Source organism: Loxodonta africana, chromosome 26 (assembly GCF_030014295.1).
Source record: "Loxodonta africana isolate mLoxAfr1 chromosome 26, mLoxAfr1.hap2, whole genome shotgun sequence".
NCBI lineage: Eukaryota > Metazoa > Chordata > Mammalia > Proboscidea > Elephantidae > Loxodonta > Loxodonta africana.
The window spans coordinates 22,778,533-22,797,190 of record NC_087367.1 but is presented as its reverse complement, the minus strand read 5'-3'; the positions used below and the strand labels follow the sequence as shown (position 1 = coordinate 22,797,190).

The 18,658-nt window shown below is 40.0% G+C and overlaps 1 protein-coding gene across 5 annotated transcripts in view; it reads right to left on the bottom strand.

The window, feature by feature from the left end:
* The window catches only part of SLC8A1 (solute carrier family 8 member A1), a 385,219-nt gene that overhangs the window by 303,945 nt on the left and 62,616 nt on the right, over positions 1–18,658 (bottom strand). The window lies entirely within an intron of this gene.

The following is an 18,658-nucleotide window of genomic DNA, read 5'->3' as shown; positions in this document are numbered from 1 at the left end:
TAAAATATTTCTATTTTCATATTGATTCTGTTGATAGGATTATTCAGCAGAGAGACCATATTGACAAGTTCTGGAGATCAATAACTGATTATGGAAAGAGGGTTCTTTCTTTACCTCATGTTTGAGCTGCTCAAAACTGTTATCTCAATACTCTATCTGCAAGCCCCTGATGTACTAATAGGGTGCTCTGAACACCCTATTCTTAAACTCTTCGGTGCAGTCCCAAGTGGACTGTTTGCAATATTTCCTGTTTACAATCTAAACTAAGCTTCTGAAATTTTCCTCACCCTGATAGATACAATAGGCATTTTAAAATATTTACCATTAACGGTAAGTTTTTAGCAAATAAAATTGTGATAGTAGGGTTGAGAATAAACACGGTTACAAACATCTGTGTCAGTCACCCAAAATTTGAATTTATACGACTTTTATGCCTCAACAATAAAGAATTGCCCCATGTTATCCAGTTGAAGAAGCAGCCAAAATTTCCTGTGCTATTCCTTTTCTAAGGAGCCCTGGTGGCACAGTGGTTCAGTGCTTGGCTGCTAACCAAAAGGTTGGCGGTTCAAAACCACTAGCCACTCTAAGGGAGAAAGATACGGCAGTCTGCGTCTGTAAAAATTACAGCCTTGGAAACCCAATGGGGCAATTCTACTCTGTCCTAAAAGGTCACTATGAGTCAGAATTGACTCGATGGCAAGAGGTTTGGTTTTGGTTTTATTCCTTTTCTAACCCACATATCAGTTTATGGGTCTCTTCTCACAACTACGGCAGGGGAGCAAAGAAAAGGAGTTTAAAGTATGAGAAATTGTTTTCTAAAAAATTCTATTATGGAAATCTAGAAAATGTGGAATATATATAAAAGTATAACAAAGAAAGTATATTCAGTCTTCCAGATATCACCACAGCTGATAAACTTTTTTCCTTTCTTCCAGTTTACAGACACACAAACATGCACAATTTGGTCTCCTGACACTTAACAACATGCCAGGAACATAATCTCCCTTATCAGTAAAAATTCCTCAAAGGAATTTTGCTTTTCAGTGTCTACATAACATTCCATCATGCGGATACATCATAATTTATCATCGGACATCAGTAGTTGAAGTAATACTTTACTGGAAGATCTGGGTTACACAGCCCAGTCACTGCAGTAAAGTTATGTTAGGTCCTTAGTTGTTGTTGCTGTTAAGTTGCCATGGAGATGATTCCTTCTCATGGAGACCCCATAAGAGCATTAATAGAAAGTTTAATATTTCAGATGTTATTTAAGAGTGCCCTGGTGGCACAGTGCTTAAGAGCTACGGTGAGCTATGGCTGCTAACCAAAAGGTCAGCAGTTTGATTCCACCAGCAGCTCCTTGGAAATCCTTTGGGACAAGTTGTACTCTGTCCTATAGGGTCGCTATGAGTCGGAATTGACTCGATGGCAATGGGCTTGTCTTTTTGTTTTTTAATTTAAGAGACAGATTTCGTTATCTTTGCCTGTCCTCTTCACTGGTATTCCTTACAAGGAAGGGTCTATTCAGGTTAGAACTATCACTTAACTTAGAATCATATAATTGTTTGTCACCATTTTTTTCTGTAAGCTTTCATTCGTAAGCAAGGTGTTATCTTAAATGGAGCTGATTCACCTCAGCTCTGAAATCTGTAGCAATTTCTCACAGACTTCCTGTTAATTATTCTAAATAATTATACCTATAACCCATTGTTGTCCATTCAATTCCAACTCACATCGACCCTACAGGACAAAGCAGAACTGCCTCATAGGATTGCCAGGGCTGTAGATTTTTACAGAAGCAGGCTGCCACATTTTTCTCCCAAGGAGCAGCTGGTGGGTCTGAACCACCGACCTTTCAATTGGCAGCCAAGCACTTAACCACTGTGACACCAGGGCTCCTTCCAAATAGTTACAGGAGCATAATTACGATTCCAGTGGTTTTCCAAGTGTGGTCTAGGGATCAGCGTTATCAGAATTACCCAAGAATGTGCTAGAATGCAAATTCTTGGACACAATTCAGACCTACTAAATCATAAACTCTGGGGATGGGGCTCAGCAATCTGTATTTTAACAAGTTTCCAGGTGATCCTAATGCCTCCTCAATTTGGAGAATAACAGCATTATCTTATGGGCAGAACTTGCTGTTGAGGTATGCCATTTTCACATAAGCATAAACCCAACATGGACCTCCTCCAATTTTTTTTTTTTAACAGCCTGAAGCATAACGTTCATCCCAGCAACATTTTGATATTACTAGTCTGTGTCTCTCTTAATCAGAACACTTTGGCGCAAACACTCCAATGGAGCTTCTTAAGAAAATGAGAAGTAAATCTCCTGAAGATCTCCAACCAATCTAATGGAAATTTTATCTTACTCTGGCATTTCCAGTCTCGGGTTTTACATTGTTTATACTACCCATACCTGGGTTCATTTATTCCTACCCTAGGTGGAGCTAATTACATATCGTTTGTGCCTTGTGAGAACCCAAAAGATTATGCCGTACTAATGAATGCATACTATTTTGATGGCATGGGTCAGAAGACAAACCAGGGGCAGGAGAAAGAGGGGGAAACTGCCTAAATGGGCAAACAGTAAGTATGGAAGCGACCAAATGGCTCTTTGTGCGTGTATTATGAAGCAGGTCTACAAGCTGGGGAGATATTTCTAGGTGGCTTCTTGACAAGAAAGAACATTTTATGGAAGATGTTTTTATTTCCTTTTGGTTTTTTTCTGACTTGAAACACATGGCTCTCACAGAGTGCTCCTCTACTAAGCCTTTCTGCCTAGCCTTCCCTTCTTCCTTTAAAAAAATTGTGTCTGTACGTGTATATATATATATATATATATATATATACACACATAACTTTTTTAATTGCTTTGGGGATGAGGCTGTTTTAAGAAAAAGTGACTTATTTATCATTCAGAATGGGACGGTGATGGTGCTGTGACATTAGAGACTTATGAATAAATAGGAAAGTATATTCTTTTGAAAAAGGCAAAGTATGGAACTTTGCTTAATCTCTGGAAGCTCTGATTTGCTATTTTAAGAAAATCCATTTGTTCTGGTTAATGGTATACTGGATCTTACAGCCTACTTCCCTCCCTTTATTCAGCGTGGGACAGACACATGAGCCATAAGGAACTTGACACTAACCATGAAAGCTTCTCCTGTAAATCCCCCCTGGATTTATGAGAGCATTATATCTGTCACACTTCTTATCTTTCAGAGTCTTTATATCAAAGTCTTCCGGGACTAGCAGAGCCCTTGATCAGTCACTCAGCCTCCACACTGTGGAACCCCTATTCTTAGACCCTCGAATTTTAAAACCTCAGAGGAAATTTAGGTGACAGTGAAGCCAAATGCCCTCACTTGTCAAAATGAAATCAGGTAGTCAAAAGGGTTTATCCACATCACACAGTGATCTGGAGCCAGGGTTCTCATTTCTAGGCAGAACTCTGAGCTCCGGGTCACATTAGCTCCCATAGCTACTAACTGCCCTCACCAATGGTACGTTTTTATGCATAAAATAACCTACATGAACCATGATCATGTTCAATGTCATTTCTTCCATTCAGTTTTCAAGTAGAAACAGCAAATGCAGATTACCTTCTCAAAAAGGTAGATCCACGTAACTGATGAGCTTTTGTTACAACTTTTATAATAGAATTGCAGATAGAAGAAAATCTCAAGAGGCCATTTTATCTACCCACTTGCAATTGGACGCCACGAAACAGTTGTAAAGGATTTCTTTTTACTTGGCTCTACAATCAACACCCATGGAAGCAGCAGACAAAAAATTAAACAACATAATGCATTGGGCAAATCGGCTACAAAAGATCTCTTTAAAGTGTTAAAGGACTAAGGTGCACTTGACCAAGCCATGGTGTTTTCAATCACCTGATATTCATGTGAAAGCTGGACAATGAATAAGGAAGACCTAAGAAGAACCGCTGCCTTTAAATTATGATGTTGGCAAAGAATGCTGAATATACCTTGGACTGCCAGAAGAATGAACAAATCTCTTAGGAGAAGTATAGCCAGAATACTCCTCAGAAGCAAGGATGGCAAGACTTCATCTCACGTACTTCGGACATGTTATCAGGAGGGACCAGTCCCTGGAGAAGGAGACCATGCTTGGTAAAGTAGAGGGTCAGTGAAAAACAGGAAGACACTCAACCAGATGGACTGACACAGTGGCTGCAACAATGGACTCAAGCATAGCAACTATTGTCAGGATGGTGCAGGACAGCGCAGTGTTTCCTTCTGTTGTACACAGGGTCACTATGAGTCAGAACTAAATCGATAGCACCTAACAACCACCACAACAACAGAGAATAAAACAGCTAGGAATCTCCTCTATTACTTTGGATTTCCAAGAAAGAAAGAGAAATACTTTGGTAAGTTTAGAAAACATAAGTGCTTAGTTTCATTTTCTGGTGAAAACGGGCAAAACAAAATGACCCTATGCATCTAAAAAACACTATGTGGTATCATGAGTAGCTTGATGTAACAAGTTCACATCAATTGTTGTAAGTAAGTGCTAATTGCTGAAGATGTACCACCTTTGGGTTGGGCATTTGTTAAAAGCATCTTTGAAACTTCTGTAACTTTCCATGACTTTGTCTCCCCTAGTCCAACCTTTACCCCCTCCACATCCTCTGTTTATTGGTAATGACATGCTGATAATTAAAGCAATAGAGAGGAAGATACAAAAATGAAGAGGACAAGGATACTGTCCTTGATCTGTAGGGCTAAGGAGGACTTCTGGAATTTTGTTCACAAATATAGAATGGACTAGATTGTTTTACACTACCCAAAACTGGGTTCACTTATTCCTACCCTAGATGGAGTGAACTACATATTGTTTGTACCTTGTGAGAACTCTCAAGATTTTGCTGTACTAGTGAATGCATACTATTTTTGGTGGCATGAGTCAGCAGACAAACCAGGGACAGAAGAAATATTTAGCAGATCAATGCCAGTACTGACTGAATTTTCTTGGTCTTTCTTCTATAGCCCTCATTCAGATAAATATATATATGTAAACTGTCTGATCTTTTACAATATTTGATAACTGTTTTTTATGGATTATAAAATATCAGGAACAAAGTCACAAAATCCAAAACACAGGAGTTAGCATCACTTACATTCTTTCTGAAGTCCCTGGGTGGTGCAAACAGTTAACAAGCTCTGCTGTTAAGTGAAAGGCTGGAGGTTTGAGTCCCCCCAGAGGTACCACAGAGGAAAGACCTGGCAATTGGCTTCCAAAAAAGTCAGCCATTAAAAACCCTAGAGAGCACAGTTTCGCTCTGACACACACGGGGTCATCATGAGTTGGAATCCACTCTAAAGCAACTGGCTTTCTGAAAATTCAAAAATTGTGCTGAGTAGAACACACTTCTAACCTCACGGCCCTGTGTTAGTCAGTCAGGAAAAAAACCAACAACAATCCAAGAATCTCCTGGTGTGTTTTTGAGTCATTCCTCAGAGCACATACATTTGCCTGTGGTCACTTAATCTGGCATTATGGTATAACAAAATCTCACAAACAAAATTTCTAAGGTGACCTTTATAGGATCAAAGGAGGGACTGCTACTCCAAACGTTTATCTGTCCTCTTTTAGCTCAATGGTTTTTCAGTCCATAAAAACAGTCTGTCCTCCCATTCACAGTAAACGCTTATTACATTCTTTTCTTATTTCCCTTGTGAAATCTTAATTCTAGGTGTACTCTCTAATTTACCTAAGCCATTTCTAATCCTATGTGTATCCATATGAAGATGCTTCCCACACAAATAACTGGGTAATATAAAGAAATAAAGATTTAGGATGTTATATCTGTGTTCTTTGATTTGTTAAAATTCAGCTTGCCACATAATTGGATATGGCAGTTGGAAAAGTTAGTGATATTTTTTATATCATAGGATCTGTCACCAAAGAACAAATGTAACTTAAATGGATTAAATCACTGATAGTCATCACCTACATCCCTCAATTAACCAAAAAGTTGAGAAGTTCAGCTTTCATACCTAGGCATATTACCCTTGCAGTGGCAGTGGGTGATATCAAATATCCTACCACAAGGCCTGAAAACACACCAAAGTCAACTTAAGCCAGTGGGTCTAAACTGGTGGCAGTATTGTTCTCTCCCCCACTCCCCACCCCCCGGGCACATTTAGCAATGTATGAAGACATGTTTGGTTGTTCAAACTTTGGGGATCCCTGGTGGTACAAGCGTTAAGCACTTGGCCAGTAACCAAAAGGTCGGTGGTTTGAACCCACCAGTGGCTCTGTAGGAGAAAAAACCTGGTGATCTGCTCCCATAAAGATTACAGCCTAGGAAGCCCTACGGGGCAGTTCTACTCTGACATATAGGGCCCCGATGAGTCGGAATCAACTCAAAGACATACAGCAACAACAATAACTAGCATCTAGTGTGTAGGGACCAGAAATGGTGGACATCAATTGTTTAAATGCCCAATAATACACAGGATTGCCTCCACAACAAAGAATTATCTGGTCCAAAATATCATGAGGGCTGAGGCTGAGAAACCTCACCCTAAACGTTAAGAACTAGACATCCCAATGGAGTTGCAACATGTTATACAAACCCCTACATTTCAGTGTGTGGTGGGGGTGTACAGCCATTCTAGGGAGAGTAGTATGTTCCAATGTGAATATTTCTTCCCACTAAACTTATAAGATGTTTGCCTTCCCTTATGAGGATTCGTTAGGGCAGTGAAATTTAATTCTTACATTTAAAATGCAGTGCACAACTCTTTCTTTGTGTTTTCTAAGATTTTCTGAAATAGAATTTTAACAAAGCAAGAGACAAATTTTCTTTTATTTTCGACTCTTTCGTAAGGTTATACAGAGCACAAGGTGGATGCCTCATACGAATTTCTTGATTTGTGAGAATAAAGGAACATGTGAACCACCATTTGCTTCCTTCCTTCCTAGAGAACTGTGCTTGCATCTTGCCTCTTTTATTTTTTTTCCCAGCATGTATAGCTCCTGTTGCCATAGCAATCACTGATTTAGCACAACAACATTTTTTTTTCTTTTTCTTCTTCTTTTAAAATTTTCGTTTCTATTCCTGCCAAGATGGAACATATTAATCTACCCATTTTGCTAGTTTAGGGAAACTGAAGGCCACAGAAGGTATTGTTTATGCAAAGGCTCCCAGAAAGTCAATGGTAAACATCCCCAGGCCCAAAGAGGAAATGGAGCACTGAAGTTAAGGCTCTCGAAGCTAAGGTCTCTCATCTTCTCCACAAAGCCCCCCAGCAGGATGCCAAGCCTCATACTCCCTGGTAGAATATCACATGTGTCTAAACAAAGTAACTCCACTTCTGGGTACAGATTTAAAAGGGACCTGAAACTCAGCATTATTCTTTAAGACAAAGATTTACCTTAATCTACTTACCTCTGAGGGTGGGGCAAAAAGAACAACGACAAAAAACAAGCAAAGAACTTCTCTAAGGTATCTTGATGAAGAAACCAAAATTAACTGTTTAATTCTTGAAAATAAAAAAATCCTTCATAAGGCTGAATTATTTCTATTACCGGCTGCTGTGGAGTAGATTCTGACTTATGGAGACCCTACGTGTGTCAGAGCAGAACTGTATTCCATAGGGTTGTCAATGGCTAATTTTTCAAAACTGATTACCAGGCCTTTCTTCCACAGCCCCTTTGGGTAGACTTGAACCTCCAACCTTAGCAGCTGAGCACATTAACCATTTATACCAACCAGGGACTCCGCCTATAAACTTACCTATCCTGAATGTGTCTTATGACAACGGCCTGTTGGCCTATGCTAACCTGGATTTCTATAACTGACACTTAAAGCTGGGTGGGACAGATTTTTCTCAATTCCTTCAGGCAAATCAACCAGCTCCCTTGCCTGTGTTGTTCCATAAATTTGTTCAATTCTAAATGAGAAATGTAACCTACTTGGGTCAAAGTATTTCACTTAGAGGAAGAAAGAGCTCTTAAGAGGTTGACTTTAGGCTCCTGTTCTGAACTATTAACTGCTCTAAGAGAACGGAGTCCCTGGGAGGCGCCAAATGTTTAAGCCCTGGGCTTCTAACGAAAAGGTTGACGCTTCGAACCACCCAGAGGCACCTCAGAAACAGGCCTGGCAATCTGCTTCCAAAAGGTCACAGCCTTGAAAACCCTATGGAGCAGTTCTACTCTGCACACATGGGGTCGCCATGAGTTCAAATCAACTTGACATCAACTAACAACAACATGAAGAAAGGCAGTGAGAGGGAACGAAAAACTACTGCGGAACTGCAGGGTTATCAGATTTTAAAAATGTCTGCTGAGTATCAGAGTGATGAGAGCTTGAAACTAAAAAATGGGAAGGAAAGGTTAGAGATGTTGAGTTAAAACTGGTCTTCAGCCAAAGGCTTTACAAAATTTGTTAATAGCTTATATAGAAGCCTCAATGCAAGAAAGATCTTCTCTAAATAAGAACAGGTGAATGTGAGGCCCATTCATTTTTACTAATAGCATGCGTGGAAAGTAAACACACGCTGCTTTTTAAATAGACCCTATCATGGATTGAACTGTGTCCCCCAAAAACATATGTCAGCATGGTTAGGCCAAATGGTATGCTTGTTCCCCATTTTGTGATTGCAATTTTATGCTAAAGAGGTTTAGGGTGGGATTGTAACACCCTTACTGAGGTCACATACCTGATCCAATGTAAAGGGAGTTTCCCTGGAATGTGGCCTGCACCACCTTTTATCTTACAAGAGATAAAAGGAAAGGGAAGCAAGCAGAGAGTTGGGGGATCTCATACCACCAAGAAAGCTGTGCTGGGAGCAGAGTGCATCCTTTGGACCTGGGGTCCCTGTGTGTAGAAGCTCCTAGACCAGGGGAAGATTGATGATGGCCGACGAAGACAGAAAGCCTCTCCCTGAAACTGACGCCTTGAATTTGGACTTTTAGCCTACTTTACTGGGAAGAAATAAATTTCTCTTTGTTAAAGCCATCCACTTGTGGTATTTCTGTTATAGTGGCACTAGATGACTAAGACAAACCCTTCGATTGCCCATACTGTTCTATAAATTCAGTATATTTCCCATTGTTTTCTACTAAAAACAAAGACCTGGCTATAAATTTCCTTTAAAGTCAAAGAAATGGGCAAGGGTTAAAAAGAAAAAAGATATCTTCTTAGACCTTGAATGCTTTGCTAGAAGCACCCTTAATGGAATGCATCTCTCTCTTAGAATAGCATAAGCATTTAATAAAATGCTTTTAAAGCAATTGGTCTCTAAAAGAAAATGCTTGACGTGTGTAATTGGTAGGAAATAATCATTCAGTTGCACTAAGCAAGATCGTTCCTCTGCTTTAGATCCACACCTAGAAATATTTCTTAACTAGACAACAACGTGAGGGGAATCACCATCTCTAAAGAAGTCAGTTGTTCATGAATCTCTAAGGTTACAAGAGTCTATGTATGGTCTGCAAACCCCTTATTCCCCAGATTTTAATTCTGATGCCAGTAATAATTATTTTAATAATTATAATAATAACCAGTTCCTGTAAAGTCAGTCATGACTCATGGCAATCCCATGTGTTTCAGAGTTGAACTACTCCGTATGATTTTCACGGCTGTGATCTTTTCAGAAGCAGATCTCCACGCCTTTCTTCCCAGGTGCTTTTGGGTGGGTTCGAACCACCAACCTTTTGGTTTAGTAGCCCACCTCTTAACTGTTTGCCCCACCCAGGGACTCCTAATAATAATGCTGCCATTCTATTTTATTTTCTTCTATTGTAGGAGCCTAATGCAAAGTTAGGATCACTGTAAGGTGTTGCCAGAATTTGAAAACCAAGGATTACAAAACAAGATTGTCTAAATCAAAGGATAACAGGCAATGCAACACCTCTTCATTTATCTACAGAGCCTGGAAAAACCAGTAACAATGAAAAAAATATGAAAAGTATTTGATTAATTCATTAAATTTTTCTGGAACCTGCTTCTGTAAAGATACAGCCTTAGAAACCCCATGGAGCAGTTCTACTCTGTCCTCTACTGTCTCTATGAGTTGGAATAGACTTGACAGCAATAGGTTTGGTTTTTTGGTTTTGGATGTTTCATTAAAAAGGAAAAAAAGAGGTCACTGGAATAAATGGGCTTTTATATCTGTTAAGCAGTATCCTTTTAGCCACAGTCATCTCTAGTAATTAAATAATACACAATAAAAGAAATAAGAAAATAGGTCAGAGAAATCACAAGCTGCTATGTAGATGACAACTATCCCAGTGATAGTCTTTCTGCATTAGTCTTCTAGCTTGTCTACAGGGCTCAGGATGTGTTGGGGAAGGTGTGCTTGCTCAGTCCGCGTAAGGTTTAACAGATTCTAGGCAGGAAGGCTAAAGTTTAAATCTACAATTCTTGGGACCCTGGGAAAGTTATTTAATGTCTGGATATTGCTTCCTTAACTGAAAAATGGTGATGAGAATATCTCAAAAACTCTGTGGAGGAACTGGATCAATGAATTTTATTGAACAGAAGAAAACTGAAGTATTACTTTATGGGTTAAATAAAAACAGACATATTGTGCTTCAGGTAAGTCTTGGCACATAGTACGGCTCAGTGATGGAGCCCTGGTGGTGCAGTGTTAAGAGCCCAGGCTGCTAACCAAAAGAGCAGCAGTTTGAATCCACCAGCCACTTCTTGGAAACCGTATGGGGCAGTTGTAGTCCGTCTTATAGGGTCCCTATGAGTCATGTCTGCCTCCACCCTTTTCCTCCTGTCTTTCCAGAATCTATTCCAGCGTTCAGTCTGGTGGTGTATGTATGTAATGAACTAATTAATGCACCCATCTGATGGCTTATGACCTTCAAAGGAAGTTTTATCAATTGGTAAGAATGAGTATTATTAACAAGCTAAATGATCAGTTCCAAGAAGAATTAATTGGCTTGTCTTATTCCATGGTCAAAACATATCTCAATGAAGTTGTCCATTGCTTACAGTGAGGACTAGGGAAGAGGACAACTCCTGAATTTGCTCCCACTGATGGAAAATCAACTCAGCGAACACCTCCAACCCATGAGGGATCATAAGTACCAGCTCTGCACCTGAAGGTCTGCACATTGTCATTATTACCTATCTGGTTACATTTGCTGAGCCTGACCACTTCAGATTAGTCTTCTCAACAGTGGCTACATGTTAGAACCACTCAGGTAGCTTCATAAACATGGCAACGCCTAGGCTTCATTCTGAGAAAAGTTGAACAAAGCTTTCCAAAATGGAAAAGATTTTCACCAGGAGAACCCCCTGTGAATTAAAGAAACAGACATCGTGGGTCGAAGGAAAACATCCTCTTTCCCCTCTGGGAATCACCAACATTTGAAGGGATATCTACCTATAGTTGGCTATATGACCCAGAGCACTTTCTTTCAAGTGGGACACAATGTGCTCTGGATCAAGCAAGACCTGACACTGAATTTATCATGGTTGGGTAGCTGCTACCTAATGGAGAATGGCCTGTGGGGCACTGAACTTACACACTAAACAGTAGTGCCAATGGATGCTGCGATTGCCAGGGAGATAAGAGAATGGGGAGACACTCTGTTCATCTGAAATGAATGCCAGCTTGGTGGAAACAGCATATTTTTTCTGCAGTCATTGAAAGAAAATTATCTAGCAACACCTATTGCCTTTCAGCTCTGAAAATACAGAGCCTTTTTTTTTTTTTTTCTTTTCCAGCTTAGTTTCAATGGAAAGCTGACTCCAGACTCAGGAGAGGCACAAAATGTACCTTGGAACCCTGGTGGCACAGTGGTTAAGTGCTATGCTGCTAACTGAAAGATCAGTGGTTGGAACCCACCAGGTGCTCCTTGGGAGAAAGATGTGTCAGTCTGGTTCCATAAAGATTTACAGCCTTGGAAACCCTATGGAGCAGTTCTACTCTGTCAGTAGAGTTGCTAAGAGTCGGAATGGACTCGATGGCAGTGGGTGTGTGGCGTGCCTGTTATGGATTGAATTGTGCCCCCCCAGAATAATGTGTTATGCTAATGAGGCAGGATTAGGGTGTATCTTGAGTCAATCTCTTTTGAGATTTTATAAGATTAAACAAGCAAGCAAGAGAAGAGAGATGCCAAACCATATGAAGATTGCCCAGGAGCAGAAACTCAAAGAGACAAGGACCTTTGTTTGAGATGACAGAGAGAGAGAAAGCCTTCTTCCCCTAGAGTCGGTGCCCTGAATTCAGACTTCTAGCCTCCTAAACTGTGAGAAAATAAATTCCTGTCTGTTAAAGCCACCCATCTGTATTTCTGTTATAGCAGTACTAGATAGCTAAGACCGTGCCTATCCTTAGTCTTGGTTTTCTCTTGAGTTCTCTGACTGATCTGGCCTCCAATGTGACTGGCTCTGGAGAAGGACATCAGCACTAACAAGAGTGGCCTGTTGAGCTAGGTTGCTAACAAATGGATCAACCTCATCCTTTCCCCAGCATATGCCATGTTATTGTCTTGTTCCTGGTTACTGGTGGTATTGAGTTTTTCTATTCCATACTGCTAAATTTTCAGTAACTTAAGAAATTAAAACAGCAATACAGGTTCATTATTAAAAAGTAAAAAAAAAAAAAAAAGATAAAAGCAAAAAGAAAATAATATTCATAATCATGTGACCAAAAAAGTAACAGCTGTTAACACAATTTCTGAACCCTTTTTCTATGTCCATACCCTTTTTGATTTAAAAAAAAAAAAAAATTGTATAGCTGATTTTTCACATAATAAAATATATGAGCATCTTCTTCTCAAAAGTAATTCATTTAGAGCATTCTTTTTTTATGGTTGCACAATATCTCTTTGTATTTGACATAGCCATCCTCATACTGATAAATATTTAGCTTGTTTTGAATAGTCTGCAGTCATAAACAATGCTAAGATGATACTCACAGCTCTCCTTTAACTGTGAATAAACCAAAAGACAGTTCGAATCAGTCAGCTGCTCCTTGGAAACCCTATGGGGCAGTTCTACTCTGTTCTATAGGGTTGCTATGAATTGGAATCGACTCAACGACAACGGGGTTTTTTGGTTTTTTTTTTGGTTTTTACTTCATCATAAGACACTGATGACCCCATTTCCTAGGCTTAGGAAGAAAAAAAAAAGGTTCTGATGTGTGCAAAGCCTGACAACTGCAGCTTATCAAGAAAAAGACCAGCAGACCAACATGTACTATTATCATAGTCAGGACATATCACGCTCTTGAAAGAAAAAGGCACTGTTGTTAACTGAAAGGTCGTATGTGAATAAAATAAAAAAAAAACCCAACCCGTTGCCACTGAGTCGATTCCGACTCATAGCGACTCTATACGGAGACACTGGTAGCGTGGTGGTTAAGAGCTACGGCTGCTAACCAAAAGGTCAACAGTTTGGATCCACCAGGCACTCCCTGGAAACCCTATGGGGCAGTTCTACTCTGTCCTATAGGGTCGCTACGAGTCATATGTGAATATATATATATATATATACGTATTTTTTTTCCCCAGAAGATTTTGAAAACTGACTTTTAAAACTGTGATGAAGAATGTGGAGAGACCATCACCCACAATTCATCAGTCAAAACTAACTACTGTTTAGAAAGTCCACCTCTATTTTCTAACATTGCCTTGGCCTTAAAAGAGGAAAGAACAGGTAAGGTAGCCAAAGTATCACTTCATTTGCTTTGATGGGGCTAGACCAGAACTGCAGAAATGCTGAAAGCTTCTCTATTAGATTGAGTTTACTAGCAAGAAACCTAGAAGGCACCATGTAACTAACAGGAAGCCTTGGGAAGACCAAGTGTGAGATTCGCTGATATCACCTGGGAGAGACGCTCCCTAGATGCCCTCATCACCCACCATAGCATCAGAGCAGTTTGGGGGACACTGTCAACAAGAGCCTACACCAGGTGGGTGGTAGTCATTGGGGCCTTGCTCCCGGTCATGACTAGCATGACTTCTGCAGAGCTCGTGGAGGGGAAGCCAGTCGAAGGAATTTACTCAGGTCTGGAATGGCCCAGTCTCTAGAGGTCTGGCTCAAAAAAAAAAAAAAAAAGATACTGATTTTTTTATCCAGCTCCCACCAGAAGGAAAAACTATTCTAAATGTTCCCTAGGGGCCTTAAACTGTTATGTTTCCAAAAATGCTATGCTGTGGGAAACACTAAAATAAATAGCCCCTCTCTCTTTTACCAAGGACAGTGTATTAAAAAATAAATAAATCACTGATGAAGAACTGTGAAGCTCATTTAAGTTGCTGAAACTGACATAATAAAAACCACCATTTTCCTAAACCCCTTAGCCAGTTAACAACCTGTGCTCCTCATCACTACATTCAATTCTGTTTCTCAAAATGGCACCTTCAGCTGAAGGAGAACAGGCCCTTCCTGAAGAGGGAGGATCAGAGGCTGAAGGCAGGTCTTTGAACTGAAAGATGAAGGTAGATAATTGGGGGGAAGAATTATCCAGGAGAGAAAAAGAAGAGGCTACCTGAGAGTTCACAAAAGAAACTCTCAGCTGTGCCAGTCAAAATGCCCTGGGCAAGGTAGCAAATTCATTTCAAATCAAATCAGACACCCACTGGTTCTGGTTTTCCAATTTTTTGTTTCCTCTTGGTCTCTGAGTTAAAGCTGTTTCTAAAACTTTCATTGGTCAGATGGAGAAGAAAAGGGAGAGGGAGAGGCAGGCAGGTAGGGAGGAAATGAGCAGGTGTTCCCACTGGCAAATGCAGTGATGACTGAATTGCCTACTCAGAGCTAGAGGAGGCAGGAGGGGCAGGGAGCTCTGGGAGAGAAGGTGCCAGTTCCCCTGCAGGACAGGGGGCGGGGAAAGCTCTTCATTAAAAACTAGTAGAGATTTTAGTGGTGATGTCAGAAATGGAGCAAAAGCCTTCTAAGGACTTTGTCTGCCAACTGGCATGGGGGCACGGTCCAGAGTGCCAATTATGCATGCAATAAGCAAGGGCAGGAAGTGGGCAGGAAGTGTGAAATTCAGTGGGAAGAGCCATTTTTGAAAGACACTAGAGAGAGAAAGGGAGAGACATGGAATCCTGGTATCTTCAGCGAGGAATACATTCACATCTTACAGTTACATGATGTTTTACAGTTTACAAACACACACATAATCACATTCAGATCTCATGATGACCTGACAGGCAGGCACAATTATTGCCATTATCCAGATGAAGACATTGTCAACTAGAAGTAAATGATATACTTGATTGCAACTCTTCTGATATCAGTCTAATGTATTTTCTATTACATCTGAGAAGCTTCCCCATGGCAGGTCTGCATTGAATGAGCGGAGAGAGGACTTTGTAAACAGTAATGCCTTTCTAGAATACTACTTATTACTATTAGCATTCTTATTAGACTACTTCACACCTCGAGCAAATACTAGAAACATCTGTCCCTCCCATGGGTAGAGAGGAAGAAGACATCAAATCTGATTTTGGAAGGAAAGTAAGTTATCTCCCAAAACACCAAAACATCAAAAGACTAACTCATCCACAGGTCACCAGGAGAGACTTCTCTTACCTCCAACACAGGTTCGTTCAAAAAATCCTGATCTTGGCCTCTCCTTTATTTTAATCCACCACTCGTCTGACAGTTTGTCATACCGCAATGCTGCATCACAGTATATTCCATTTTCCTGTGATGCTGGAAGCTATGCTAACAGTATTTCAAATACCAGCAGGGTCACTCATGGTGGACAGGTTTCAGCAAAGCTTCCAGACTAAGACAGACTAGGAAGAAGGACCTGGTGACCCACTTCTGAAAAAACTGGCCAGTGAAAACCTTATGAATAGCAGCAGAGAGCTGTCTGATATAGTGCCAGAATATGAGCCCCTCAGGTTGGAAGCACACAAAATATGACTAGGTAAGAGCTGTCTCCTCAAGTAGAGTTGGCCTTAATGACAGGGATGGAGTAAAGTTTTTGGGACCTTCATTTGCTGATGTGGCACGACTCAAAATGAGAAGGAACAGCTACAAACATCCATTAATAATGGGAACATGGAATGTATAAAGCATGAATCTAGGAAAACTGGAAGTCGTCAAAAATGAAACAGAACACATAAACGTCTATATCCTAGGCATTAGTGAGATGAAATGGACTCGTATTGGCCATTTTGCATCAGACAACCATATGGTCTACTATGCTGGGAATGACAAATTTAGAGGAATGGTGTTGCATTTGTTGTCAAAAAGAACATTTCAAGATCTACCTTGAAGGACAACTCTGTCAGTGACAGGATAATATCCATTCTCCTACAAGGAAGACCAGTTAATATGACCATTATTCAAATTTACAAACCAACCACTAAGGCCAAAGATGAAGAAATTGAAGACGTGCAGTAAAGATGCATTGATAATTACTGGTGATTAAAATGCAAAAGTTGGAAACAAAGGAGAAGGATCAGTAGTTGGAAAAAAATGGCCTTGATAGAAACAACACTGGAGATCACATGACAGAATTTTGCAAGACCAACAACTTCTTCATTGCAAATACCTTTTTCCCACAACATAAACGGCATCTTTTTTTTTTTTTTTTATACATGGACCTCACCAGATGGAATACACAGGACTTAAATCAACTACATCTACGGAAAGTGACAATGGAGAAGCTCAATATTATCACACAGGAAAAGGCTAGGGGCTGACTGCAGAAGAGACCATCAGTTGCTCTTATGCAAGTTCCAGGTGAAGCTGAAGAAAATTAGAGCAAGTCCACAAGAGCCAAACATGACCTTGAATATATCCCACTTGAATTTAGAGACCGTCTCAAGAATAAATCTGACACAGTGAATATTAATGACTGAAGACCAGTGAGTTGTAGGATTATATCAAGGACATCACACATGAAGAAAACCAAAGGTTACTAAAAAGACAAAAAAGAAAGAAAAGACCAAAATGGATTTCAGAAGAGATTCTGAAACGTGCCCTTGAACGTAGTATAGCTAAAGGAATGGAAGAAGTAATAAAGTAAAATAACTGAACAGAAGGTCAAAGGGTGGCTCAAGAAGACAAAGTATTGTAATGAAATGTGCAAAGACCTGGAGTCAAAAAACCAAAAGGCAAGAGCATGCTCAGCATTTCTCCAGCAGAAAGAACTAAAGAAAAAATTCAAGCATTGAGTTGCAGCATTGAAGGATTCCACGGGGAAAGTAATGAAAGACACAGGAAGCATCAAAAGAAGATGGGAGGCATACACTGAGTCACTGAACCAAAAAGAATTAGTCAATGTTCAACCATTTCAGGAAGTAGCATATGATCAAGAACTGGTAGTACTGAAGGAAGAAGTCAAAGCTACACTGAAGGCACTGGCAAAAACCAAGCCTCCAGGAATTGATAGAATACCAATTGAGATGTTTCAACAAATGGATGCAGCACTGGAGGTGCTCACTCATCTATGCCAAGAAATTTGGCAGACAGTTACCTGGCCAACTGGCTGGAATAGATCCACGTCTGTGCCCATGCCAAAGAAAGGTGATCCAACAGAATGCAGAAATTATCAAACAATATCTTTAATGTCACATGCAAGTAAAATCAAATAGACAATTATAATAAATAATTAAGAAGGTAATTAAAAAACAGTTGCAGCAGTACATTGAAAGGGAACTGCCAGAAGTTCAGGCTGGGTTCAGAAGAGGACATGGAATGAGGATATCATTGCTGAGGTCAGATGGATCTTGGCTGAAGGCAGAGAATGCCAGAAAGATGTTTACCTGTGTTTTATTGACTATGCAAAGGCATTCGACTGTGTGGATCGTAGCAAATTACGTATGACATTGCAAAGAATGGGAATTCCAGAACACTTAATTGTGTTCATGCTAAATTTGTACAACAGACCAAGAGACAGTTGTTTGAACAGAACAAGGGGATACTATATGGTTTAAAATCAGGACAGGTGTACATCAGTGTTGTATCCTTTCACCATACTTATTCAAGCTGTTTGCTGAGCAAATAATCCAAGAAACTGGACTATATGAAGAAGAACATGGCATCAGGATTAGAAGAAGAATCATTAACAACATGCCATATGCAGATGACACAACCTTACTTACTTAAAGGGAAGACCTGAAGCACTTACTGATGAAGATTAAAGAGACCACAGCCTTCAGTATAGATTACACCTCAACATAAAGAAAACAAAATTCTCACAACTGGACCAATAAGCAATATCATGATAAATGGAGAAAACAATGAAGTTGTCAAGGATTTCATTTTACTTGGATTCACAATCAATCCCCACGGAGGCAGTAGTCAGGAAATCAAACGATGTATTATTGCTTTGGACAAATCTGCTGCAAAAGACCTCTTAAAAGTGTTAAAAAACAAAGATGTCACTTTGAGGACCAGTGTGTGCCTGACCCAAACCATCATATTTTTAATCGTCTCATAAGCGGGACCATGAATAAGGAAGACCTGAGAAGAATTGATGACTTTAAATCATGGTGTTGGCAGAGAATATTCAATGTCATGGACCTCCAGAAGAATGAACAAATACATGCTGGAGGAAATACAGCCAGAATGCTCCTTAGAAGCGAGGATGGTAAGACTTCATCTTAGGCACTTTGGACACGTTATTAGGAGGATCCAGTCCCTGGAGAAGAACATGATGCTTTGTAAAGCAGTGGGTCAGCAAAAAAGAAGACTC